The sequence below is a fragment of the Rana temporaria genome, chromosome 7 (assembly GCF_905171775.1).
Source record: "Rana temporaria chromosome 7, aRanTem1.1, whole genome shotgun sequence".
Taxonomy (NCBI): Eukaryota; Metazoa; Chordata; class Amphibia; order Anura; family Ranidae; genus Rana; species Rana temporaria.
Window position 1 is genome coordinate 66,040,548 of NC_053495.1, and position 24,710 is coordinate 66,065,257.

A 24,710-nucleotide genomic window follows, 5' to 3' on the forward strand; every position below is an offset into this window, starting at 1 on the left:
ATATCATCCAATATGGAAGATATTTACATGGGCCTGATAGCCGGAACACCTCCCCGGCCCAAAGGAAGAGGATATATGCAAAAATAACAGATCACATAAATGCGGCGGGGGGAGGGGAGACGAGGACCCCCGCTGGCATTAAGAAAAAGATCAATGATCTGAGGAGCGTGGTCCGCAATAAGGTGGCCAAGCTCACTGCGCATAGGAGGGGCACTGGAGGAGGGGGACCATGCCCCATCCGGCTGACTGAGGAGGAATGGGCAGTGGCCCGGTGTTTCGAGCCAGAGCAGGTGGTGGGCCTGCCTGGTTATCAGTCTGATGTTCCTGTGAGGCCAGGTAAGCTTTTTGTTTTTCTATTTGGTGATTAGCATGTGTGGGTGGGGGAAGGGAACATGTGCCAAGTGTGTGGATCCTCAAACCTGTGATTGTTTGGTGTCTTCCACAGATGACCAGGAGATTGCTGGGCCATCAGGCCAGGCTGCTGCACCACCCCAAAGACAGGAGGCTGCTGAGGAGTCCCCAGGGGAGGGGAGTGGCCAAACCTCCCCTCATGAGGAGGCTGAGGGGGAGGAGGATGAGGGGGAGGAGGATGAGGGGGAGGAGGAAGAAGATCTCCAGATTGGCCGGGAAATCATTATTGCCACAGATCTGATGACATTTGACGATACCCTTGAGGCTAGCCTTGAGGCTACCCCAGAGGCTCCCCTTGAGGCTACCCCAGAGGCTCCCCTTGAGGCTACCCCAGAGGATCCCCCAGAGGCTACCCCAGAGGCTGGCACCAGTCAGGCCACCATCAGGGGTAGCCCCTCCCACAACATGCCGCAACCCACAAGGGTCACTCTATCCCCTCCTACCTGGCCACAAGCCTCAGGGGCAGGCAGGATGTCGACCCAGGAGACCAGGGGGGGGTCTGAGCATCTGCCGGCCAGTCTGCTGAGGGACAATGCCCAGCAGACCCGCAGTCTGGGTGACATCAACAAAAACTATGGCCAAGATGGAGCACAGCCTGGATGTAATGAGGGAGTCACTCAGTGATGTGGCCACCAATTCATTGGGTGTCATCACCTGTTTGTGGTCCCTGCATACCGCCACAACAGGCGTGGGCCAGGAGGTGACTGCCCTCACCCGGGCTGTGCAGGACAACACCCGGGCTGTGTAGGACAACACACGGGCTGGCCAGGCCAATACGGCTGCCATCACTGACTGCCTGAACAGGATAGCAGTGGCCTTGGAGGGCAGGCCAGCCGGAGGTCAGACACCAGGGGAGGCTCCTCCCTCCCCTGCTCCCCCCCCATGAAGATACTCCCTCCCCTGCTCCCCCCCCAATGAAGATACTCCCTCCCCTGCTCCCCCCCCACGTGAAGATCCTCCAGGTGCCCGTGCCCCTGCCCGTGGGCAGCCCAGACGGAGCACTCGCCGCCGGACTTAAATACCAGGGGTACTTTTTTTTTTTTTTTTGGTTTAATAATTTTGTTTATTATACTGTACTTATGATTTGGTTTATGTGTGTGAATGATGTGTGAATGTGGGGGGTGGCATTCCTGACAAAATAAGGGTGACACCCTCAGTTTTGGTGGAGAAGGGATCCCCAGGACCAGGGAGAAGTCATCCTAGGTTCCTGAATGGTGTATGAATGCACAGTGACATAATTGGAGCCGTGGCGGGGCGTTACTGCTCCCAAGTACCAAAGGGGGGGGGGGGGTACTTGGATCTAATCCAATTCGATGTGCATGTGATGTGTCTGTGCTAGGGACCACAGTGGTGTGCATTCATGCATTCTCATTGTGACATAAATCATGTGCGTTTCCAGAGACAAAAACATTCTCAATGTGTCATTAAACATGTGCGTTTACTGTGCAAAGCAACATTCTCATTGTCACATAATTCATGTGCGTTTGCAGTGAAAACAAATAATATCATTGTCACATAATTCATGTGCGTTTGCAGTGAAAACAAATAATATCATTGTCACATAATTCATGTGCGTTTGCAGTGAAAACAAATAATATCATTGTGACATGATTTCTGGCCATTTACTGAGAAAAGATGCCTTCTGCGAGGCGTCTCCTGGCTACTGTGCCCTCAGTAGACCGGGTAGAGTGGGCTAGGGGGGGATTGCCTGGGTGGGGGGTCAGGTCAGCACGTAAGTTAATCTCCAGTCCCCTTCTCATTGCAAAGTTGTGAAGAATGCAACAAGCCCCTATTATTTGGCACACAAAGTCTGGGGAATACAACAGTGTACCCCCAGTCTTGTCCAGGCATCTGAAGCGGGACTTCAGCAGCCCAAATGTACGCTCCACTACTGCCCGGGTGCGGATATGAGCATCGTTGTAGCGTTGCTCTCCTGGGGTTTGGGGGTTCCTGAATGGGGTCATCATGTGAGGTCCCAGGGCATATCCAGAGTCACCTGGAAGGGAAAAGACAGGAGGATATTAGTCATGCATGTGCCCCATGTGATGTCTGCATCATGGGGGGGGACAGTCATACCTGACACACATGTCACTCACCAACCAGCCAGCTGTCTCCATACACGTTCTGCTCCAATTCACGTGATATGTTGGTCTGCCTAAAGATGTAGCTGTCATGGCACGAACCTGGAAATTTGGCACAGACATGCCAGATGAGGCCATGGGCATCTTTGATTACCTGCACATTGATGGAATGCCAGTTTTTGCGATTCCTGAACAGGTGCTCTGTATCATGGGGGGGCTGTAGTGCCACATGGGTACAGTCAATGGCCCCGATGGTCCGTGGGAATCGGGCAATCTGATAGAAGTCGGCCATGCTCTTCATTCGCTGGTCCTCCTGGGTGGGCTTTTCAAATTGACTGCCCATGCGTCTCAGTATTGCAGGGACAACCTGGTGCACACACCTGCTCATCGAGGACTGTACCATCCCAGCCAGACCTCCACATGTTCTCTGAAAAGACCCAGTGGCCAGAAAATGCAGGGTGGCCATAACTTTAATGTGAGCTGGCAGGGCATGGGATCGTTGGGTTGGGGTGTTCAGATCATCCTGCAGGATCCTGGTTAAGTCCAGGATGGCTTCCTGGTTAAATCTGAAGTTGCCAATGACCTCAGACGCAGTCATGCCAAAGAGATCTTGGCGTGGGCGGTATACCCTCTCCTGTGCCCTCCTCCTCCTCCTCTGTGCCCTCCTCCTTCTCTGCGCCTGTAAAGTTGCGAGTGCCGTTATAATCATTGATGGCCCGGGCATTTTGGCAGTCACAATGAAGTCAAGCAAAGAAGTGTTGGCAGCTCTTCCTAAATGGTGTTGCTTCAGCAGACCTTTACAGGGCTGGTGTAAAATTAGGGCTGCTTTTATAAAGTCTAATTTTGCTCCAGAAAACTAACAGGTGCGTACAGGGCGTTATCTACGGCGCACAGGGCGTAATCTACCGTGCACACACTTAATTTTGAGGATCGCCCTATCTCCCTCATTTGCATCTTTGCCTATCAAATAAAGCGGCGTGACTAGCGAAATTTGCGTCAGAGGATGCGCCGGAGTAATTATTTTAAGTAGGACGGAAAAACCGGATTTTTCGTTTTGAGGACCGGGCGCAAAGATACGCGCGGAGTAAAATTAGAAATCTCGAGTTAAGTCGGCGCATCTGCTTTGTGGATTTGCCCCAATAATTCTAGCCCTAGACCTCAACCTGTAGAATTCTTTAAACGACACCTATGGAGATTTTTAAGAGTAAAAGTTTGTCGCCATTCCACGAGCATGCACATTTTTGAAGCATGACATGTTGGGTATCAATTTACTCAGCGTAACATTATCTTTCACAATATATAAAAAAATAAATTGGCTAACTTTACTGTTGTCTTATTTTTTTATTCAAAAATAGATTTTTAATTAATGTAGCACTGCACCCTTGGGACTGCTTGAATTTACCTGTTCATCTGCACCATCATGACCTTGGGAATATTCCAACCCACCTGACACTCTGGGTTCAGATGTTTTTGCACCACCTTAAAGTAATAAGTCAAACCACTCAATGGTGTTTATATTTTATTAAAGTTTACTGAATAACTCAAAGAAATTTTGTTGCACAAAGGAGGTAATAGATCAACTAAACTTTGGATAACATATTTAGTTCAGAACATTAATACAAGTTAAAACACTCTGGAGATAACAGTATATTAAATACACATATGTACAATGGAGTACCACTTGAACATGACCTGAAAGGATAAGCAAGAGTTAAGCATTCGTTTTGGCAAGACTTCTAAGGCTGGGTTCACACTTGTCTGACAAACGGTCCTACATTGGGAGCCTCATGTAGCATGACGTGTGAAAATCAATGTTTCCCTATGAGAGCTGTCTTAACTGGTCCTACACAAGTCGGTCCGACTTTGAAAATGCTCCCTGTACTACTTTTGGTCCTACATTGATCCTACTTCAACCCATTGAATATCATTGAAGTCGGACCAAAGTAGTATCCTGTTCATGAAAGTAGGATGGATGTAGGACCAATGTGGGATAAATGTAGGACCAATGTAGCAGAGCAAAGTAGGATGAAAGTAGTGTAGTAGTGTGAACCCAGCCTCAAGGGGAAACTTAGGCCGGCCTATTCAACTTTTAATTCTAATGAGAGATCAATTAAACAAGAACGGTATGAGGGCCCTTTAACCACTTAAGGATCCCTTCTCGCCGATATACGTCGGCAGAATGGCACGGCTGGGCACAAGCACGTACCTGTACTTCCTCTTTAAGTGCCCAGCCATAGGATCGTGAGCGCACCGCCAGCCCGGTCCGAAGCTCCGTGACCACGCCAGTAGGACCCACGGACCCGACCGCCGCCGGTGTCCCGCGATCGGTCACCGGAGCTGAAGAACGGGGAGAGGTGTGTGTAAACACACCTTCCCCCTTCTTCGTTGTGGCAATGTCAGTGATCGTCTGTTCCCTGATATAGGGAAATACGATCACTGACGTCACACGTCCTGGCCCCGCCTCCCTTCAGTTAGAAACACATATGAGGTCACACTTAACCCCTAGTGGTTAACTCCTAAACTGCAATTGTCATTTTCACAGTTATCAGTGCATTTTTATAGCACTTTTCACTGTGAAAATGACAAAGGTCCCAAAAATGTGTCAAAATTGTCAGATGTGTCCGCCATAATGTCGCAGTCACGAAAATTCACGCCATTAGTAGTACAAAAAAAAATATTAATAAAAATGCAATAAAACTAACCCCTATTTTGTAAACGCTATACATTTTGCACAAAGCAATCGATAAACGCTTATTTCAATTTTATTTTACCAGAAATAGGTCGAAGAATACATATCGGCCTAAAATGAGGAAAATTTTTATTTTTTTTATATATTTTTGGGGGATATTTATTATAGCAAAAAGTAAAAAATATTGTCCGGGTCTTAAGTGGTTAAGTAGTAATGACAGTAATGTCCCAGTTGCAGGCCTGATGGTCTTCGCCAGCAGTTGGAGCTCATTAACTTTAACCAATAAGGTGCAATAACAAGGCAATGGTATTTCTTTGAAAGGTTGATGTGACAGGTGTATATGTATAATGTTCAAATAGAGATGCAGTAAAGTGTTTTCCCAGGATAAAGCTGTCTGTGCACAATGTTCCAGTGAAAAAACAAAAAAAGGTTTGCAAGGGTGGGCAATTGCCCTCTCACCAATGACCAAGCCGATTCAATGCCTTCTAAACAGCAATTCCCGAAGAGGCGTCCTTGCAACGGTTCCACTCGTGACGATCCTTCAATGCACAGCACAAAGCGCGTGTTATGGGACTATCAGGATGGTGCTGGATAGATGTCTGATGATCAGCAAGCAGTGAAGGGCAGAGCAACTGCTATTCTGAAAAACTACTAATCCCACAATACCTTTGGATCAGCTCACAGATATGTCAGTTAGTGATGCCGGGCACTAGAGGGACAATACAGTACATAGAAATGATGGGGAACCTATATGCTTTGCAATTGTAGTCCACCTTACTATTGCATCCTCCCCCCACTTGAAAGTCTTTGGTCCCTAAAGACAGAACACAACCTGTGGGATCACTTCTACTGTATCATAAGAAAATGAATGGTTAATTGCTTAGTGCTTGAGGCTTGACTACAACATTGAGCGGTAGGGAAAAGTTAATCAGAATTCTCCCAAAAGGTATCATACGTCAGTCTTTTTGGAAGGCATATTTTCTGTCTCAACCTGGATTCGATATTTTCCAATGGCTCCGGTCCTCCATCTATTCCCCAGAAACGACATCTGGATTTGGGTTCAGGCTTTTAGTCAGGCTCTGGCTCAGGCTCTGGCTCAGACTCTGGTTCAGGCTCTCTCTGTTTCATTAGTAGAGGAACTGTGTGTTACCATCACATCAGATACTTCATCAAATTCCACCTTGACTTCCTTATCTCTCCTTAGTGGGTGAAGATCTGGTACTTCAACTTCCTGCAGTGGGGAACATGTCCTCCTTATAAATGGTGTTCCCTGACTGTCTTCCTCACTGGTCACAGGAATGGTGGGATTGTCTTCAAGAGGGGGAACCCACAACCAATCAAGAGTTAAAGCGGAGGTCCGCCTAAAAAAATTTATTAAAAGCCAGCAGCTACGAATACTGCATCTGCTGAATTTTAATATATGGACAATTGCCTGTCCAGGGTGCCCGCGATGTCGGCAGCTGAAGCCGATCTGTCGCTTGGCTCTCAGCTGCCTTCGGTGAGGGAATCAAGAAGTGAAGGCTTCACTTCCCGGTTCCCTACTGCGCATGACAGCCTCAGGTATAAGCAGCAAATGGTTTCGATGCCGAGTCTTTAACCACTTGAGATCCGCGCTATAGACGAAATACGTCCGCAGCGCGGCTCTCAAGTGCCAAGTGGCCGTTTAAAAACGGCCTTTATGTGCATTACCCGCGCGCGCCACTGTGTGGCGCGCGGCGGGTAAAAACTGTCCCGACGCATCGCCGAAGACCCGATGCGTGTACCTGGCGGCCGCGATGTCCGCCGGGTACACGCGATCGTCGGTGACACGGCCGGTAACAGCAGGGACGTGGAGCTCTGTGTGTAAACACAGAGCTCCACGTGCTGTCAGAGGAGAGGAGACCGATCTGTGTCTCTTGTACATAGGGACACAGCATCGGTCCCCTCCCCCAGTCACCCCCCTCCCCCCACACAGTTATAACACACCCAGGCTACACAGTTAACCCCTTCCTCACCCCCTAGTGTTAACCCCTTCACTGCCAGTCACATTTATACAGTAATTCGTGCATTTTTATAGCACCGATCGCCGTATAAATGTGAATGTCGCCAAATTTGTGTCAAAAGTGTCCGATACGTCCGCCGCAATATCCCAGTCCCAATAAAAATCGCAGATCGCCGCCATTACTAGTAAAAAAAAAAAATAATAAAAAAAATCATAATTCTGTTCCCCATTTTGTAGGCGCTATAACTTTTGCGCAAACCAGTCGCTTATTGCGATTTTTTTTTTTTTTTACAAAAATACGTCGAAAAATACGTATCGGCCTTAACTGAGAAAAAAAATAGTTTTTTAAAAAAAAATTGGGATATTTATTATAGCAACAAGTAAAAAAAATATATATTTTTTTTAAATTGTTGCTCTTTTTTTGTTTATAGCGCAAAAAATAAAAACCGCAGCGGTGATCAAATACCACCAAAAGAAAGCTCTATTTGTGGGGAAAAAAGGACGCCAATTTTGTTTGGGAGCCACGTCGCACGACCGCGCAATTGTCAGTTAAAGCGACGCAGTGCCGGACGCTGAGATTTCGCCTGGGAACGAAGGGGGTTTATGTGCCCAGTAAGCAAGTGGTTAAAGGACCAGTCCTCCCTTCAGGCCGAATCTGATACACAGGGAGCCCAGGTAATTGCTTACAGACAATATAGGGTTGAGAGCGCCATTGATCAGCCAGCTTATGTTTCCCAGGCACCCCTAGATTGCGCAACAACACTCAATCTCAAGGTTGTAGAACCCTTACTCTGAGATCAAAGTTTTTCTTGTTCCTCTGTTCTCTGATGGTAGAAGCTTCCTTGGCTTTCTCATAGGCTACTTTTATATTCTTCCAAAGTCTGTCAACATACCCCTCGATAGGATACCTGATCTAATAATGTTCCAAAGGCCAGATCCACTGGTAGACAAGCCTTTTTTCCAAACATTAATCTATAGGGGGAGTATCTAGTATAAACCACTGCAGCTATATGCTGTTTCTTCTCCAAGGGAAGGGTTCCCAACATGTTCCCAACATGTTCAGCAGGGTCTGGTTGAAACGCTCAGGTTGTGGGTCCCCTTGAGGGTGTTAAGGAGTAGTCCTGTATTTCCTTCTTTCTCCTGACCTTGATCTGAATGTAGGCACTGAGGCAGCCCATAGTGAATGAAAAACGTTTCCACTAAAGTTTTTGCTACCGTACTGGCTAGTTGGTCCCTAGTGAGAAAAGCTTGAGCACAACGGGTAAAATCATCTGTCACAACCAGGACATTACTCATCTGTCCACTCAGGTCAGGTTCCAATGCACAAGAAATCAATGCACACCAACTCCAATGGTCCCCAGCTTTGAAGATGTCCCATTGAAGCTACCCTTTCTGATAAAGTCTTTCCCTGAATACATCTGCTACAAGAGCGACAGTAGTTTTTCACCTCAGTTCTCATGGATGGCCAATAAAATCGGTCTCTGACTAACTTGAAGGTTCTATCTGGGTCTAAGTGGCCATGATCATCATGGAGAGCAGTCAACACTATTAGTCAGTGTTTCTCAGGGAGGAACAAACACCCTCTAGTTCCTCAGATGGACCTCTCCGGTAAATGACTCCATCTTCCAAGCGCATTCGTTCCCATTCTATATGGATGACTTTGGCTTCCTCAATGGGACTACTCAACAGTATCTGAGGGTTCTGGGTGGCTAACAATTTCCTCACAAGATTCCCCAAAGGATCTTCACATTGGTCCCGCCTCATGTCCTCTCTTGTCAACTGAGGCAGTTCTTGGCTGCGCACCTGGGTTTAAATCACAGAAATATCTTGGTACTCCTGCCGGGGTTGACTGCCCTATGGCCCGTTGATCTTTATACTCTACTCCTTGACCCACAGCTTGTACTCTTTCCAAGGGTAAATGGACCCAACTCTTCTGGCCAGCGTTGGTGAAGTGGGGCCTTCGGAAAAAAATAGCGTCAGCATCTCCCTTTCCCACCCCTGGTCGGTATTTCAAACGGAACTGGATTTCGGACGGTGCAGCCAACCACCGATGTCCAGTGGTATCCAACTTGGCAGTGAACGGTAGGTAAGTCAAGGGGTTGTTATCAGTCTTCACCACAAAGGTAGCCCTGTACAGATAATCACATAGTTTATCTACCACAGCCCACTTCAGGGCCAAGAACTCCAATGTTTGTACAGGATAGTTCTTCTTGGTGGGGGGGGGGGGTGTGAGGCTGCATCTTACATAGGCCATCGGGCGAAGTCTCCCCTCCGACTCTTGATACAACACTCCCGAGGCCATCTTTGCTGGAATCCACATGCAATTCATAAGATTTAGATGGATCAGCATAAGCCAGCAACCGCTTCAACAAGGCTCCCCTTGAGTCGTTCAAAAGCCCTTTCACACTTCATCGTCCATTGCTCTTGGATAGATTCCTGAGGCTTCCTGGGACCTCCCTTCTGGGCTTTTTGATGATCCCCTTCTGTTTGTTTCTGTAAAAGCTCATTCAATGGCAAAGCAATCTGTGAGAAGTTCTTCACAAATCTCCTATAGTAAGAGAAGAAACCCAAAAGCTACCTCAACTCAGTGACGGTGCTTGGGTGAGGCCAGAAAGTAACAGCCTCCAAATTCTGAGGGTCAGTAGCCATTCCCTCGGCTGATACTACATGCCCCAGATATGTGACTGAAGTCTGGTAGAATTGACACTTCTCTAAAGACAGCTTCAGCCCCTCTGTGTGTAATGGTTGAAAAACTTTCTCCAGCCGTGCCTCGTGCTCCTCTAACATTCTGCCGAACACGATGATATCATCAAGGTACACTAGCACTTCTAACTAGTTCATATCACCAACAGTGTTCTCCATCAGTCTCTGGAAAGTGGCAGGTGCCCCTGTTAATCCTTTTGGCATTTGGTCGAATTCAAAAAACCCTAGAGGGCTGATGAAGGCTGTCTTTTCTCGGTCATCCGGATGCATGGGTATTTGGTAGTATTCACTCTTTAGATCCAGCACACTGAACCATTTGGCCCCTGATAAACATTGCAGAGCCTCATCTATGCGGGCGGTTGTGTACTGATCTGGAATGGTCCTCTGGTTCAAGGTTTGGTAGTCAATACACATCCAGAGGGACCCATTCGTCTTTCTAACTACCACTTTTGGGGAAGCATAAGGGCTACTGGACTCCTTATTAACCCCTGATCTCTTCAGTTCAGCCAACTGTTCTCGAAGATCCTCCAGATCGCACAAAGGAATTCGCCTGGCTCTTTCGCGAAAAAGGCTTATCCTCAGTTAGTCTAATTCGACTTTGAGTACTCCGGGCACAGCCCACATCAAAGTAACTTTTGGAGAACATTTTCTCCCATCAGGCTATTTGAGCTTTGATCCTCTTCTCTCATCCGGAGGGTAGGTTTGGGCAGGGCATGGTAATCTCTCTTCCCTCTCCCTTTTTGACTATATCATCTCCCATCATGGGGAGGGGGGAAGCACTCACTTTCCCAATCACCATCCTGGGCTTTAGGCTGATTGGGTGACTAGTGACATTCCTCACACTGACAGGAATTTGCCCCCCGCTTCTCAGTAAGGCCCTAGTGGGTATGATCTCCAGGACTACCTCTATTCCAACTTCCCCCTTTGTTGAATCAGCTTCCACCACCACATAGGGACCCGGCTGATGCCAGGACAGCATAACCATGGATTTCAGGCAGGCTCTCTCACCCGGCTGCAACACTCTTTCACGGGCATCCATTCGCCACAATCTTCCCACTCTTTCCTCGGGGGCCTTCTTCTTTTGCAACACCCTTTGGAAAGCCTGCCACAGCTTAGGATGGATCTTTCCTACTGGAGCACCCTCCAAGGCCAGTGGAGTGAGTAGTCTCTACACCAGATTGGTGTTGGTGTCTATCATTAAGGAATTTTCGGCCTGCCCCAGGAGGTGGGGGGCAGATAACTGCCAACGTATCAAAAGTCTCTGGTTTTCCAGCTAAGGCAGTTCCTAATGTTATCTTGAATGTTATCTTGATGGGTATATATCTGTCATATGGGCACTTCTGGTTCCCTATGCCCCAAACATCTAACTCTTCGAGTTTGCACAAACGGATGTGTCTCAAGTACTTGTGGTAAATTTCTCAGTGCAGCAACATCACTTGGGATCCAGTATCCAGTAGAGCTTGAGTGTAGATACCCTCTAATTGTATTGAGACAGAACCCCACTAAGTTCTTTGGTATGTTCCCAGCGGGTGCTCTAATCAGTCTCTTTGAAGGCAGTGGAGATGGTCTAACTATTCGCTCAGCAAGGGTGCAAGAATTATAAATTACAGTTTGAACTTTGATGCTATGACGATAATACTGTAAATATGTTCATATTGTTTAAATATGCTAAATGTTTTTTATACATGTTTTCTTTATACTTTATTCAATAAATAATTTAAAACCTCATATATACTTCTCCTCAAAGAATTTCGTGCCTTAAAAGTCCACCACAAAGGGGATTTTTGTTTTCCTTAACTAATCGCTCAGTAAGGTGTGCATTGATTTCTTTACCCCGTCTTTCCTTCCCTGAGGGTTTTGTTTCTTTCGGTTTTCTTGGAAAACTGAGGGGAAGGCGCAACAGATGGTTTGTATGCTTTTTTCCTTAGATCTTCTCTTGACTTTGGAGCGCAATTTTTCCTCGGGACTCTCAACTAGCTCCTTCACGGAGGTCCCCTGAAGTTTCCCGCCGGCTTTGGGAAGAGTAACTTCTGTAAGGCTTTCAGAATCTCCATGAGTAATTGAGGGCTGATGCTGGACTTGGGACACTCAGTTCTAAAGTGTCCACCTTCTCCACACCCCTAACATCTCTTTTCTCACCCTTGGTAAAGTTTTGAATCCCCTTGACGAGTCTCCTGCTCTTGAACCTTCGCTTGGGTCTCCATTACTCGCATTAAAGCATTATACATCTGGGTTTGGGCCTGAGCTTCCTGGGCCATTGGTTCGGTTGGCCTGAGTTCACTTATTGGCTTATTAGTGTCAGGAATGGCCAGTCCTGCCGGTTCAGATTCAGTTCCACTATCCTCATCCAAAAAAAACCTCTCTGCATGAAAAACTCAAGCCACCACGTTTTCTCTTTTTTTTTCCAGCGATAGAGCTAGATTCTCTCGACCTTTGGCTCTTCTCGTACTTGTCTTATCAATTCAGGGTAAGTAGGCACCACCTTGGTTCTCTTCAAAAACAGCTTTTTTTTTTTTTAAATCAGAAAAATGGTTTATTGTGCCAATACAATAAAATACCACAAACAGATCCACATATTGCAAGTCTGAAAATAATAGGATTACACATACACAATCCATATAATGCATTGGAGGCACCAAAATTGTACACAAGACATATAATGACATGAACAAAGTTTAAACCGTGCTGAGCAGGCAGAGACAACCCCACCCTCCAACAACACCACTCATGAGGCCAACGGGCCTCAACTAAAACCTTGCATCCCACAGTCTGCCCACAAATTCAACACCCAGTCCCTCCACTGATCGAAGTACAGGGCTTAAAATCCAGTTATTACGTAGTACACAAATACAACAAAGCTCACATTAACCTCTAGATTGGAGATGTTTCTCACATCTGCAAAAGTCGAGACATGATTAGTCTCGGGGGTGCTAATCCCGGGGTCTCCATCCAGGGCTGCCAAATGGAATTAAATTTCTGAACTGCTTTTCTATGCTGATAGGTATAGTGCTCTCTTATAAGTATAAAATTAACTTGCTCAATCCATTGTTTCTTGGTCGGGGCATGTGGGGACAACCAAAATCTAGCTATGAGTTTTCTCGCTATGTACAGAAGCCTGATTACTGCAATATTGACTGGGTGAGGGTAAACCTCTTCATCCACTGCACCTAATACACATATTAGGGGGTCCAACGGAACCCCAACTTGAAAAGTGGAAGAGATAGTCTCCGTGACATTACCCCAAAACCGGTGCAGCTTGGGACAACGCCACATCAGATGGATAAGTGAACCCTCCTCCCCGCAGTTTCTAGGACACAAAGAAGAATCCCTTCTTCCCCATCGGAACAATTGAATCGGCGTGCGATATGCCCTATGGAGCAGGAATAGGTGAGAAAGCCTGTGAGACTGATGTATGAGGTCCTGCTTGTAAACACATGTCCCATGTTTCCCCATCAATATCACCCAGGTCCTCCACCCATCCCCTCCTACAAGGTGGAGTCGCTGAGTCTTGTATAGTCGATAGAAGGGTAGAATATACATGGGAAATTAAGCCTTTTCTGTCTTTGCTGAAAAATATATCCCCTATCAAACGGTGGCTAGACAGGCGAAGAATGGAGACCTGACACTGGGCCCGTAAGGCGTGCCGGAGCTGCAAGTATCTATAAAACTGATGCCTAGGGAGATCAAATTCATCCTGTAAGTTTTGAAATGATTTAAGTACGTTTTGGTTATAAATCTGGGCAATATTGTGAATACCAGCCAGTCTCCAGGGTAGGAAACCGTCCAGCTTGTACACTTCCGCTAGGCTAGGATTATCCCAAAGAGGGGTTTCCGCCATAAAACCTACAATGTTCAAACTTGACCTCACCAAGGACCAAAGCTTCCTAAGGAGAATCACGGTGGGCGCCGCCTGTGGCAGGTGCGGAAACCCCGCCTCCAGACACGCCAAAACCGAGTCATCCTGAGACCCCGTGCGCAACAAAGTATCAATGGAGTCATGTTTCTCAGTACGCCCCATCCCACACAGGTGCTGTAATTGAGAAGCTAAAAAATAAAATTTGGGGTTAGGAACTGCTGCACCCCCTTGATCCTTGCTATATTGTAAGGTAGAAAGTCGGATACGGGCAATTTTTTTCTTCCAAATTAATGATCTAAATAAGGTATCTATCCGAGTGAACCATCTACGGGGTATCCACTGAGGAGAGTTATGCATAATGTATAATAGTTGGGGGCCCCACACCATCTTGATCAAATTTATCCTACCTATAACAGATAACGGGAGTTTACACCAAGTGTTACAAGTTGTTTGTAGTCTTTTGAAAAGGGGTAGGAGATTTTCCTCTAAATACTTCTGGGGATTAGCCGATACCTGAACCCCCAGATACTTAAAAGATGAGACCACCTTTAGAGACCCAGCAGAATCCGGCAGCGCAACAAATGGATTATCCACAGGCATAAGGACAGATTTGCTCCAGTTTATCGAAAGGCCTGACAACAAACCGAAACGTTCAATCACCTCCATAGCCGTTGTAAGAGATGTGTCCACATCTCCCAAGTACAGCAGAGTATCATCCGCGTAAAGGGAAATCTTCTCCTCACACAGACCTCTATTAAAACCCCTGATCAAAGGGGACAATCTCATCGCCGCCGCCAATGGTTCAAGGGCTAGGGCAAACAGCAGGGGTGACAATGGACACCCCTGCCTTGTGCCTCTAAACAGGGGAAAGGGATCCGTAAGATCCCCATTTACACGGAGCCTACCAGTGGGGGCAGCATATAACAAACGCACCCACCTGATAAAAGTGTCTCCAAGGCCAAAGCTACCCAGGACCTCCCATAAATAGGGCCATTCGACGCTGTTAAATGCTTTGGCAGCGTCCAATGAGAGAATTGCTCTTTGTCCTTCATTATCCGCCGGTATCTGCAGATTTAGAAAAAGGCGTCTGATGTTAAGGGCTGTTGACCTAGAGGGGATGAACCCTGACTGATCTCTGTGAACCAATTTATGTATAACCTTCGCTAGCCTAGTGGCCAATACCTTTGCAAGTATCTTAACGTCAGTCGTCAATAAAGAAATGGGCCTGTAAGAGCCTGGGGAATGGGCATCCTTACCAGGCTTCAATAACAGCACTATGATGGCTTCATTCATGGACCCCTCTCAAGTGCATCCACGAACACCTCCCTCAGAAGAGGAATTAGTACGTCCGGGTATCGCCTATATACCTCCGCCGGCAAGCCATCCGAGCCCGGAGACTTACCAGGAGGGGAAAGCGCCAACGCATCCAACATCTCATCAGCCGTAAGCGGAGCATTCAATTGCTCCACGTCCGACGCCGACAGACGCGGGAGCTGGCAGTGGTCCAGGAAGGAAGTAATCTCTCCCACTGTGGGTGACACCTTGGATGAATACACGTCAGCATAAAAATCTCTAAATGTAGATAAAATATCTGCATGAGACGTCACAAGAGCCCCCGATGGAGAAGTGATCGCCTCAATATGAGCCAAGCCCCTCTGTGATCGCACCATCATAGCCAGCATATGACCCGTTCCCTCCCCTTCCTCAAAGTATTTTTGTTGGAGAAAAAAACGTTTATTTTCCGCCTTGGTTATGAATACCTGCTTGGCAATAGTTTGAGCTTCAGTCCATGCCCTCTCAGTCTGTACGGAGGGAGAATCGACAAACGTTGACTCCGCCCTCTCAACCTCCCGCAACACAAACTGCTCCCAGGATTTTGTCCCAGTTTTTATTGTATTAATGGATCTGATGAACTGGCCCCTTAAATAAGCCTTAAGTGCATCCCAGAAAATACCCATCCCTGTAGAGTGCTTATTTACCCTAATAAAACCCACCAGATCATCTTGAATGGGGTCAGGAGCGGGAAGCAATAGTAACCAAAACGGATTAAGCCTTCAACAGGTACGTTTAGAAAGTCTGGATGTCCATATTTCCACACACATAGGAGAATGGTCTGAGATAGTTCTAGCCTCATACCTTGCAGAAGATACCAGAGGGAGCATTTCACTATTACCCAGGCCAAGGTCAATTCTAGAAAGGCCCCTATGCGAAGCCGAATGACATGAATAGTGTTTCTCCTGTGGGTGGCTAATCCTCCAAACATCCCTGAGCCCCAGCTCCTGCACAATGCGAGCAAAAGGCGTCAGGTTCCCTGTCCGGGTAACCGCCGACGCCCCAGGAGAAAATTTATCGAGATTCGTGCACAAAAAATTATTAAAATCCCCCACAACAAGGGCAGGGACACCTGGATGATGTGACAGGAAAGTGGCCAGAGTCTTAAGGACTTCCACTGAGAAAGGGGGCGGGATATACACATTCGCTAAAATACAATGCAAATTATCTAGAGTACAAACTAGAAAAATAAATCGTCCTGCCGGATCAATGATAGATGAGGTGAGAGCGAACGTAACATGAGTGCTAATACTGACCCCCCCGTGCATAGGACGAGAAGGTAGAGTGAAACTGGGTACCATAAACCCTGGAAGAGAATGGGGACACCTGACCAGGCAGCATATGGGTCTCCTGCAGGCAAACTACAGAAGAATCCAAACGCTTAAGCATATGTCCCACCGCCAGGCGCTTCACTCTGTCTCCCATGCCCCTCACATTCCACTAATTGCTGAGCATGCGACTCCCGCTGTATAGGGCCCAGGTCATCCTCCAATACACTAATTCGCCCCTCCGCGTCAGATGTGCGATCCCGCAACTTCTGCATGTCCTGACGCATAAATGACATCTCTGCCTTTACTCCTTTAAGTTCAGTAGCCAGATGAGTTACAGAGGCATTGCAGGTAGTAATAGCTTTGAAAATGTCTCTCAGTGTAGGCTCAGGCCCATCCGAGCCTGAGGCCGCAGTCATCCCCTGTTCATGGGACCCCGGGGTGGTACTCACTATTTCCCAGGGCAGAACGGGCGCAGAGGGATCCTCCAGGGGCACGGTGTCATCTGCGTCGGATTGGGATCCACTATGACTCCCCTCAGCATCCCCAGGGACCTCCAGCACATCACGGACACTGACCTGGGAGAAGAGCTTCTGAGCAGCTGCTCTGCATTTCTCCTTAGCTGAGGCCGCGGCGCCATCTTGGCTCACGTGGTCCGGAGCATTACGGGCTGCAGAACCCCGCCGGGACATCTTTCAGGGCTCAGTTCCGACGATCGGAGGGTGGATGGAGCAGCTGGGAGCAGTGGTGCGCGCTGCGGTAACGAAACGGAGCCTCTAGGGACCCGAAAGCAGGATCAACAAGCGGATGTTCGGCGGAGCTCACAGGAGACACGTCTTCCTACATCCCCAGCTAAGCCACGCCCCCTCAAAAACAGCTTTAATATAATAGGATGGTTTGCAAAATGCGGTCTAGAGGAGCTTGATCGACATCCTTGGGATCACTACCTCTCTTGAGGATAATTTGATGCAGCATTCTGTCTACTCGAGATATGTATTCAGACAGATTCTCCCCTTTTGTTGGTGAATGTGGTTAAATTTGTACATCAGATCTGCAGTGGTTTTAACCCTCCCGAATACAGCATACATCGAGTATCTAGTCCATGGCAACACAAGTTGTCTTTCCCATCCTCAGGTTACGGATCAAATCAGCCGCCGGGCCCCGAAGGCTCTCACTGAGCTGTTGCTACTTCACAGCATCTGAAACACTTCACTCTTCCATGGCTTAAAGGGCCTGGCTCATCCAGGTTTCAAATTCATCTTCCCACACAGGGGCCAGGAATTGCCCTGAGAAAAACCTGAGTCTCCGATAGCTCATGTTGGCATTTCCAGACCCATTCTTCACTAAGCTATCAAATTGCTGGCTCATATCTGTGTAGAATGAGAAGGGGGGCATTGGCCCCTTGAGAGTCGGCTCCTACAGATACAGGACCCTTCTCCCGAGCTCTGGACAATGGCTGCCTCTCAGCATGCTCTCCTCCACTTTAAGTGGGATCACTCTATCAATTACCCCTTCGGCTAGACGTACCTCTTCCTCCTGAAAGCACACAGGTATCTCTTCCTGCCACTCCAATAGTACCCTGGCTCAGTGTTGCCAACCTACAAGATTGAAATTTACTGGAACAACACCTGAAATTTACTGGCGCCACCACGTTTTTACTGGCATTTCACAAAAGTTACTAAATTTAATTTTTAGGTGCAAATTTCAGTATTTAGGCTACAAACAAGTACACCAGGCAAATAGCAATGTGATTTAATGTAGATATTAAGGTAAAAAAACATATTTTTGTTATTTTCTATATAATAAGGGCAAATTATTTAGTCACATCACCCCCTGCCTCCATCCCCCTCTGCCACCAACACCCTCTGCCTTCACCCCCCTCTTGGGTGCCACAATCTCCCCCTGCCTTCACCCCCCTCTTGGGTGCCACAATCTCCCCCTGCCTCCAATCACCCCCTGCCTCCATCCCCCTCTGCGGTGCCACTAACAACCCGTCTTCATCCCCCACCCTCTGCGGTGTCACCATCCCCCTCTGCGGTGCCACCAACATCCCCTGCCTCCATCCGCCTCTGCGGTGCCACCCCCTGCCTCCAATCTCCATGCGCAGTTCCAAGCCGAACCGATCTCGGCTATTTTTACTGGCACATTCCTGCAACCACGGACATTTACGAACGGGGGAAAAAAGTGCCCGTTTTTACTAACTGTCCGTAAAAATACGGACGGTTGGAAACACTGCCCTGGCTTGATTCAGGCCATGCTCAGCGGTGTCCTGGTGCCAGGGCTCTAACCCGCTTTCTAATCTCCCTCTCAGTGTGTTCACTTCCACAGGTCTCCAGAACAGTGATCTTTTTCATTTGAGCTTCCTGACTTTTGCTCCAGGCAGCCACGGCCACCGAAGCTGCTTCCCACGTAAGGTGTGGCTCTTGTCTATGTTGGCTAGTGACGGCTGCAGATGGAATCCCAAATGAGACCCATCACCATCATGACCCTGGGAACATTTCAACCCACCTGACAGTCTGGGTTCAGACATTTTTGCACCACCTTAAAGTAATAAGTCAAACCACTCAATGAGTTTATATTCTATTAACATTTATTGAATAACTAAAAGGAGGTAATAGATCAACTGAACTTCGGATAACATATTAAGCTGGACATTTTATAGCTAGGCAACTCCTATCCTCATATTGATTAGTGGTTCCAAATTAACCACTTAAGCCCCGGACCATTTTGCAGCTAAATGCCCAGGCCAGGTTTTGCGATTTGGCACTGCGTCGCTTTAACAGACAATTGCGCGTTCGTGCGACGTGGCTCCCAAACAAAATTGGCGTCCTTTTTTCCCCCACAAATATAGCTTTCTTTTGGTGGTATTTGATCACCTCTGCGGTTTTTATTTTTTGCGCTATAAACAAAAATAGAGCGACAATTTTGAAAAAAATGCAATATTTTTTACTTTTTGCTATAATAAATATCCCCCAAAAACATATATAAATTTTTTTTTTCCTCAGTTTAGGCCGATATGTATTCTTCTACCTATTTTTGGTAAAAAAAAATCGCAATAAGCGTTTATCGATTGGTTTGCGCAAAATTTATAGCGTTTACAAAATAGGGGATAGTTTTATTGCATTTTTATAAAAAAATTTTTTTTTACTACTATTGGCGGCGATCAGCGATTTTTTTCGTGACTGCGACATTATGGCGGACACTTCGGACAATTTTGACACATTTTTGGGACCATTGTCATTTTCACAGCAAAAAATGCATTTAAATTGCATTGTTTATTGTGAAAATGACAGTTGCAGTTTGGGAGTTAACCACAGGGGGCGCTGTAGGAGTAAGGGTTCACCTAGTGTGTGTTTACAACTGTAGGGGGGTGTGGCTGTAGGACTGATGTCATCGATCGAGTCTCCCATATAAAAAGGATCACTCGATCGATACGCCGCCACAGTGAAGCACGGGGAAGCCGTGTTTACATACGGCTCTCCCCGTTCTTCAGCTCCGGGAGCGATCGCGACGGAGCGGCTATAAACGAATAGCCACGCCGTCGTCCCGGATCGCTCCCCGAGGGAATCCGCCTGCCGCACGCAGCGGAGGGGGTCCCGATAGGACCCCTCACCCGCTAGAAGGCAAGGACGTATATATACACCCATCTGCCTGTCCGTGCCATTTTGCGGACGTAAATAGTCGTGCGGCGGGCGTTAAGGGGTTAATAATAACTACTGCAGTAGGAAACAGACACAAAAGATACACTCTGCATCTTTCTAAATAACTGTTCTGCCTTTTTTTGAAGCAATTGAAGGATTTTATACACATGATTACGTAGGTATCACATTAATATTACAATTGTATGTTTATGGTAACAAGGGGCATAACATAGGCAGACTAGTTCTAATCAGGACTCGAAAGAATGCAAACACATAATGAAAACATTATTAGTGCCGTGTGCACAGTGTGCAATACATACAAAATAGAATACAATTATATACAAAACTTACAAATTTCCTTTACAGTCTACTCTCTTTTGATCAATATTTTGATTACTAGCCATACCTGCTATCACCTTTAAGTGATCCTGGCCAAAGAGGTAAAACTCCATTGTGGAGAATATAATAGCTAAGCAGCTTTTTCCTATACAAAATGACTTTTCATTGTGAAAAACAAATGATTGATAAGATATATTTACAGAGTACACTCCTGTGGCTAGAATGGCCTTCTAGCCTACATAAAATGGAAGACGTACAAAAGACAAATATGACTTCAACATGGCTAAACTAAACGTTTCAAATCACATTACATATTGTAATGTTGGGGGTTGTTTAGCTTCTGTGTAGAGCAGGGGTGCCCAACCAGTGGCCCGCGGTGCCCTCTGATGTGGCCTACGATCTACTGCTCTGGGATGGAATAAAATAGAATACTGTTATTAAAGGTACGTTTATTACTAAAATCACAGTGTATATATGGGCATATCTGTTCTGCAGTGGTTACTGGGCTGCTTTCAAACTGATCCACAGGTGCAGGGAAGTGCACCTGAGGGTTACCTGCACTGAGCCATGTCCGCGCGGACACGATACGCGGTGACGTGGCCGCGCCGTCGCCGCGGCGACGTGCGCGGCCCTGGAAGGTCAATGCTTCCACGCATGCGTCGAATCACCTTGACGCATGCGAGGGCTTTCGGCCGAGCGGACATGTACGGTGAGTCTGTACAGACGACCGAACATGTCCGACGGACAGGCTTCCAGCGGACATGTTTCTTAGCATGCTAAGAAACATTTGTCCGCTGGAAACCTGTCCGATCCGCTGGAAAATTGTCCGGTCGGACGTACAGACGACCGAACATGTCCGCTGAAACTGGTCTGCGGACCAGTTTCAGCAGACATGTTCGGTCGTGTGTACGGGGCCTTACAATTAAAGTTTTTGTATAAATAGTACCCTAGACTGTGATTCCAAGAGGGAAACAAATCAAACACATAGATTTCTTTAATTTAGTCATTTTTGTAGTGTCTGGTGTGGAATCCAGGTGACTTTTCCTTCAAGTTTTGCAAAACTGTACATGGAATAGATGCTATATTGAGTCTCCAAACATTTCCTTATATATAAATGTCTCTTAACAATCCACAAGTCACCTGGTTTTAGTTTTAGATCCTTCCAAACTTTTAGGATCTGGAATTGGTGAAAAACACATAAATGAGTTTGTCAAAAACCTTAAAAGATCATCAACATTCTCTGTGAGATCCGAATGGAAGGCCCCATACACACGAGAGGATTTATCCGCAGATACGGTCCAGCGGACCGTTTCCACGGATAAATCCTCTCAAAGATTTCCGCAGATTTCGATGCGATGGAGTGTACACACCATCGCATTGAAATCCGCGCGGAAATCCTCTGCCGATGACGTGTCGCGCCGTCGCCGCTATTATGACGCGGCGACGGGTGCGACGCTGTCATATAAGGAATTCCACGCATGCGTCAAATCATTACGACGCGTGCGGGGAATCCCTTTGGACGAATGGATCCGGTAAGTCTGTACAGACGAGCGGATCCATCCGTTGGAATGGATTCCAGCAGATGGATTTGTTGTGCATCACAGCAAATATCCGATCTGCTGGAATCCATCCCAGAGGAGATTTCTCCGCGGAAACGGATCCGCTGGCGTGTACACACCATAGGATCTATCCGCAGAAACCCATTTGCTGGGATTTATCTGCGGATGGATTCTATCGTGTGTACGGGGCCGAAGACTTCAGCTGCTGAGACCAAATATAAGCAAGCGAGTAACACACTCCCAAATCAAATCTTATATGGAGAGAGTCCAACATCCGCTTAGGGGGTTGATAAAATATAAGAAAACATTCAGACAAAAGTTTTTTAATTTCTTACAATACTTTTTCCGTTACATTGTAGACAGTATGGGGGTGTAAAAATAAAACCTCTAGTAAGGAGTCTCCTATAAAATATTATTTCCCCTGTTACTCTCTGTAGATTCTGGCACTCTGTACGTACAAAATACTTCTGATAACACTTTTTACTGTGGCCTTTGCAGTAGTATTTGCCACTGGACATCCAGAAAACATGTCCATACAGACAAAATGCATACTCGTAAGATACTGACTTAGGCCCCGTACACACGAGAGGATCGATCCGCTGAAATTGATCCGCGGACCGGTTCCAGCGGATAGATCCCCTGGTGTGTACGATCCAGCGGATCTGTTTCCGCAGATTTTTGTCCCCGGGGATGGATTTCCAGCGGATCAAAATTTCTTGACATGCTAAGAAATCTATCCGCTGGAATCCAGTCCAACGGATTGATCCGCTGGTCTGTACAGACTCACCGGATCAATCCATCCCCCGCATGCGTCGTAATGATTCGACGCATGCGTGGAATTGCTTATATGACAGCGTCGCGCACGTCGCCGCGTCATCATCGCGGCGACGGCGCGATACGTCACCGCGGATGGAATTCCGTGGGGATTTTGATCTCATGGTTAGTACAACCATGAGATCAAAATCCGCCAGAGGATTTATCCGCGGAAACGGTCCCCCGGACCGTTTCCGCGGATAAATCCTCTCGTGTGTACCCGGCCTTAGGCATCTGGATATATCTTTTTGTAATCTCTGGAAGGGATGTTCAGCTTTTGGTAACAGATAAAAACAACTGCGGTGAACCTTGTCTCTATCCAATGCTCATTTACTAAGGCAGCCATAACTGCTTGTGACTGATGACACAGTCCATGGGCTAGATTCAGATAGGTTAGCGGATCTTTAGATCCGCGTAACCTATCTGATTTACGTTACGCCGCCGCTATTTTTTGAGGCAAGTGCTTTATTCAGAAAACACTTGCCTCTAAAGTTGCGGCGGCGTATCGTAAATCCCCCGGCGGAATTCAAATTCCGCGGCTAGGGGGGCGTGTACTATTTAAATCAGGCGCGTCCCCGCGCCGATCGAACAGCGCATGCGCCGTCCGCAAATTTTCCCAGCGTGCATTGCTCCAAATGACGTCGCAAGGACGTCATTGGTTTCGACGTTAACGTAAATTACATCCGGCCGTATACGCAAACGACGTAAAAAATTCAAAACTTGGCGCGGGAACGACGGCCATACTTAACATAGGATACGCCGCACTTACACCTATAGCAGGGGTAACTTTTCGCCGCAAAAAGCCAAACGCAAACGACGTAAAAAAAAAGCGCCGGGCGGTCGTTCGTTTCTGAATTGGCGTAAATGCTCATTTGCATATTCGACACGTAAAAGATATGGAAGCGCCACCTAGCGGCCGGCCTGGAATTGCAGCCTAAGATCTGACGGTGTAAGTCACTTACACCTGTCGGATCTTAGGCATATCTATGCGTAACTGATTTTATGAATCAGGCGCATAGATACGACGGCCGGACTCAGAGACACGACGGCGTATCAGGAGATACGCCGTCGTATCTTCTTTCTGAATCCGCCCCATGTGTCAAACTGGAGGGAAAAGAGTGGCTGGCAGACATAAAAGATCAAATTTTCCAATGTCCTGTTCCATAAGAAATTGTCCCCTGTGGACCACTTGTTCTTCTTATTCTGGGGTCCTTGAAGTTAAATTATTAATCCCAGCTATACTGGGCCAGAACTAATGTGGAATCTGTGAGTTGCACAGACCCAGCAAGTGTCCAGGGCTGTAATGTAGCATCCTTAGTCGTCTGGTCTGCTTCCATATGTGAGGTTTAATGTTAGTATGGCTACCTCAGCAAGAAAACCTGGAAGGCTAAAAACAGCCAAACAAATTAACTTAGCATGCTTAATTGGTTAACCTGCCTAAGTAAAAACAAACTTCTGGCCCTTTAAATTGAACCAAAAGCTTTCTATATGTCGACTATCTATATAAATATATAGGCCCGGATTCACAAAGCACTTGCGCTGACGTATCTCGAGATACGCCGCGTAAGTGCAAATATGCGCCGTCGTATCTGTGCGCCGTGCCCACAAAACTAAGATATGCTAAAAACAGGCTTCATTCCACCGACGTAACTTGCCTACGCCGGCGTAGAGTGGGCGCATATTTACGCTGGACGCATGTGGCGCTCCCAGTGATTTTCTATTCAAATGAGGGAGATACGCCGATTCACAATCGTACTTTCGCCAGACGCAGGCTACGTCTGGTGCGCGAAAGTTGTACGTACGGCGTAAAGTTATGCCCCATAATGGAGGTGTAACTCAGCAGCATCCATGCAAAGGGCTGCACCAGGGAACACAAGCCGGCGTATTTTACGTTGTACGTGAATATGGCTGGGCGTAGGTTACGTTCACGGCATAGGCAGTGATCCGACGTATCTTAGGCAGTTGTTCCGACGTATTTGTGAGCATGCACACTGGGATGCGTCCACGGGACGGCGCATGCGCAGTTGGCGATACGTA